Below are 5,338 nucleotides of genomic sequence, written 5' to 3'. Positions count from 1 at the left end.
ATATATATATATATATATATATATATACACCTCTCTATCATTGTTTAGAAATCTTTTTTTTTTATGCATGTGATGATTTTTGGGGGAGGAAAAATTAGGCCCCCTGATTTGATCCCCTACATACGGACCTGTTCGATTACCATTATTAGTCAATCGCATAGTTACCGACGGCGCAATTAGGGATTTTTTAATTCCTAATGCAACCGCCAAACATGATGGCGTTAAATCGCTCAAGGGAGAAAAAATTATTACACCCGGGCCTTAAATAAAATCATTGAAAACTACACATTTCTTACCTGAAGAAGAAAACTCACTGAAATATTCCAACTATTCACTTCTTGCGGTATTCACGATTTCACTGCCGATTTAAGACTGCCGCTGAATCGCATCGGTCCCCTTTAAATAGGGATTTTTTTTTATATATTCCGGCCCTTTCTGCCCTCTGATTGGCTAATCGGCCTATAGGGATTTTTGAATCTAGAAATTTCTACACTGGAAATTTTTAGAGGATTTAGTCGATAACTTATCTTAATACTCAGTTGGTAAATGATTATCAATCGAATTTTAGTTCACAAGTGATCCAATAGATGGCGTTGAACATAGTGTACTTTTTCCGAAATCCCCCCCTCATATCGAGCACATAGACGTGTACACGTCAAAATATAGCTGGGAATGACTTAGTGCATGTTTCAATTATCCGGTGGTCATCGGGATCAATTGGATTCGAAGATACATGCTCCAGAGGCCAAAGGACGTGTTTGTCCTTCGAGAAATCATCAAAAATATGATCAGGAATGACGTGGTCCACGATTCAAGTATCCGGTGGTCATCGGGACCCCATGAATTCGAAAATTCATGCTCCAGATGTCGGAGGACATGTTTGTTTCCCGAGGAATTTTTGAAAATAGATGTAAGAATGACGTGGTACACGATTCAAGAATCCGGTGGTTATCGGCACCACGTGGATTCGAAAATTCATGCTGCAGATGTCAAAAGGCATGTTCTTTCCCCGAGGCACTATTAAAAACATATGTAAGAATGACCTAGTGCACGATTCAAGTATGCAGTGGCCACCGGGACCACGTGGATTCGAAAATTCATGCTCCAGATGACAAAGGGCATGTTCTGTTCCCGAAGAACTGTTAAAAATATATGTAAGAATGACGTGGTGCACGATTCAAGTATCCAGTGGTCATCGGGACCACGTGGATTCGAAAATTCATGCTCCAGATGTCAAAGGGCATGTTCTTTCCCCGAGAAACTGTTAAAAAATATATGTAAAAAAGACCTGGTACACGATTCAAGTACCCAACGGTCATCGGGACCACGTGGATTTGAAAATTCATGCTCCAGAGGTCAAAGGACTTGTCTGTTCCCCGAGAAATTGTTAAAAATATCTAAGAATGACGTGGTGTACGATTCAAGTATCCGGTGGTCATTGGAACCACGTGGATTCGAAGATACATGCTCCAGAGTCCTAAGGAGATGTTTGTTCTTCGAGGAATTATCAAAAAAAATCAGGAAAGACTTGGTGCATGATTTGAATACCCGGTGGTCATCAGAACCACGTGGACTCTCAAAGACATGTTTCTCAGACTCCAGGAACGTCATTATTCCCCGAGGAAACTTATAATCTGAGCTGCAGTCTAGTAGGGGGGACCTGGAGCATCCTCACCATTACCCCATACCCATGAGTCATTCCCTCAATGATGAATTTTACCCACAAATTATATTCCCATATTCATTTATTAAATTAAAGTTTAAAAAACCCTTCTTTATCCTATTCGAACATTTCGGTGCATCGCCACCAGATGGCGCCAATTCCGCGTTCTCATTCGACATTTTTGCCGTTCGACATTTTTTCCTAACGTCCACGAAACTTCGTCCATGTCTGACATATTAATGAATATATCTTCGGCAAACAAAAAAACATCGGTTGGATTCGTTTTTTATCCAAAATTGACTAAAAACAACTAAAAATCCGAATTTCTGCGCGTTCAGCTGTGAGTTGCGACAACGTAGCACTTGCCGATCGGGTGGGGGTAAACGCAGTAAAGGCAACGATGAATAAAGAACCGTTGTGGACTTCATGATATCCGAAGATAATTTCCCCGATATAACATCAATAATATTCCTGAAATTTTTACTCTTTAACACACTTTTCCTTGAGTGGAACCATTGTTTCTGTAGTGATCTCTGTTTGAGATTCAGTCAAATATAGTATGACGTGATAAATTCGTCACAAATGTTATTCTCTATTATCGACCGTCCCGCGTGCGGGTTCGTTGTCTTGAATCACCAGACGGGAAGTCATCAACCGATAGCAAGAGTCACGAAAGAGGTTTTTGTTTATTTGTTTTAATTTTGATTACCTTATTTTGAATTGGATTCGGCACCATTATACTTCTGCTGAGGGAGCCATCGTCTTCGAGGAATTCGTCTCTGTGAGGAATTCGTGGATATTCGGATTCTGTAGACGGCGCCAGCTCCTGGACAGTCTCGGAGAGGAAGTGACGCATGGCCCACCTGATGAATGACACATCAGGAGGGAGAAAAAAATGCACTAAATCAAACGATGCCAATTTTTACGTTTCCGAAGGGACGGATTGGTTCCCTGGAACTATTGTGAAATTTTGTTAAGTTGCATTTTGTTCAACTGTACGAATAAGTAATTTATTTCAAGAAATCAACATATGATGGAGTGATTGCATGTGCCATCGTGATGGGTTCGCCAAGTGCTGGAGAAATGCTAGTAACATGCTAGTAAGCTTAAATTGTATTGCAGAATGGGTGCGGGACGAGAGCTAATGAGATAAGTTGCCACCTTTTCCGTTTTGGCGTCGTGATTGCCATGCGGGTGAACCTCACTTTCCGTTTAGTGGTTCATGGGCCAACAGCCATTGATTTCGCTTCAGAAATTTGTTTGGATTGTGGCGTCATCTGGTTGACTTAATTAATTACCTGTGGGACTGTTCCGGCACCTGGTTAATTGGAAGGACGGCCTCCGGGCTATCAGAATCTGAGGACTCACGGAAAATTTGTTGGATGCCGCGGAAGCAATTCATGAGTGAGCGTGGTGACTGATTTCCATAATTTTATTTTATGTGTCGTGGGCAGGGTTTAATACAGTGCTCGAGTCTTTACATTGATGTATTCAACATCCTTGATCCTTGAAGGATTGTTAGAGTTTGCAGGTTATGTGCTGGACTGAGCCCTAGCCGCTCCGATCATTTTTGTGTCGATCATTTTGGCTCTCTTGTTCCTCTCTTGTTTGTCTCTTGATTGCATATATCGTGTGTGTTGGATCATAGATATCGTGTCTCGCGAGATTGAATTGTACGAGTGTCTTGGAAACGTAATTCCGAAATTCAAAATATAATTTACGTGTGAATTTTGGAATTTATGGTAACGGCTTCGTGTTGCGGGTAATAGAGAGTTATTACTATTGCTATCGGTTACGTACGAACACGGTCTTACATGCAGGTCTGGAAACTCCTATGGTGAGAGAAGCCGGCAGTATTGACCATGGCCAGAAAAAAGTTGGGTTAGAGCCTAAATGTCCACATCCACTTAAGCACACGCTTTTTCTTCACAAGACGGCAGAGCATCAGTTAGAACTCCACACGCAGCAATGTGCGCGGTAACTTTGTCCACCTCTATTTGTTCACGTAAAAGATTGACACATGACTGAAAGTACACAAGCATGATTGCCACATCCTTCAAATACACAAAAAAAACTACACAATTGAATTGTGTATTTGGATGAAGTCCGCACAAAAGTTTTGCACACATACTATTGTCAACCTTTTAAAATTGAACATGCATCCAATTCCACAGTTTTTCAACACATGGAAATCGACATGCTCATCAAGTGCACAATCATATACTTCGCATAATAGAATAAGTAATCATATCTACACATGGCGTGTTTCAAATTCCTCAATGTGTAGTTTCCACAACACACCAAAAACGTGTAGAATTTCATTAAAAAAATTGAATTCCCTATGTTTTAGATGTGTAGTTTTATAAAAACAATAAAATATCGGTATGTTGTTCAATCTACACATTACAGAATTTGAAATACGCAATGTGTAGATATGATTAGTTATTCTGTCATGTGAAGAATATGATTGTGTTGAAAGACTCTGTGGAATTGGATGCATTTACAATTTTAAAAGATTGACAATAGTATGTGTGTAAAACTTTTGTGCGGACTTAATACAAATATACAATTCACTGTGTAAATTTTTTTGTGTATTGAAATGGTGTGGTAATCAAGCATGTGTACTTTCAGTGATGTGCCAATCGTTTTCGTTGACAACTGAAGGTGGACAAAGTTACCGCGCACATTGCTGTGTGTGGAGCTTTAAGCGGTGCTCTGCCCTCTTGTGGAGAAAAAGCGTGTCCTCAAGTGGATGTGGACATTCAAGCTCTCACCCAACTTTTTTCTCGCCATGGTCAATCCTGTCTAACGGCGACAGATTTGGTATTTCAATGGACAGTCGCCAGGGGCGCAACGTGACAAGCGTATTTTTTTTCCGTAGATGCGTCTGTGAAGAAACAAGTCTGTGCTTATTTTTAGTACCACACAATATTGAGAGAAGGAGAGAATGGGAAAAATCCATCCGGAAATTGGAGAGAAGAACCAATTTAAGGATTTCCCATGTAATTTGTGAGATATTTCCGACCAATAATAAAATCAATGTTTGACTAATGAGTTATCATTTCAAGTCACCACATTTCTGCTCTTTTCATCCATAATTTGAGCATTTATTAAATACCGTTGTTGGACTGAGGCATTTAAGAAAAAAGACATTCAAAGACAGCTCATATTATAATATGAGCTTTCTCTTTAATATCATTTTTAGTTTTTAGATTTTGAATCGTTTTCAGTCTCCATTGTTCTCGATCTCAAAAAATTGACATATATTGAGTCTGGAAAATATGCACAAGCGTGGTTCTGAAACTCCGAAGGCGCAAGCAGAGATTATAAGGGAGATTGCTAGCGCCTATGGAAACGCTTCAACCGCAAAATTTCGTAACTAATTTTGAGTACGTACCTGTAAGTAAAACAGGGAGCGTGTGAGAGCGTCGATAACGGCGTAGAGTGGGGGGGAACAGGTATGGGGGAATCGGAGGGCGGAGCGAGCGGTGATGATCGCTGTCGAGTAGGTGAGGGAAACCTACCGCAGTTCGAAACGCCGACGGGCGGCGGAATCCTGCCCTTAATATAACAATCAATTTCTCCTTCCCTAATGAGGACGAAGGGATGAAACGGTTGCCAATCGATTGAAAATTGAATCCTCAACTGATTGCGATCTGTTTTATCCCTTCATCT

This window comes from Diachasma alloeum, unplaced genomic scaffold (genome assembly GCF_001412515.2).
Source record: "Diachasma alloeum isolate Michigan unplaced genomic scaffold, Dall2.0 Dall_scaffold_00429, whole genome shotgun sequence".
NCBI classification, from domain to species: Eukaryota; Metazoa; Arthropoda; class Insecta; order Hymenoptera; family Braconidae; genus Diachasma; species Diachasma alloeum.
Note: the sequence above shows the minus strand (reverse complement) of the source record.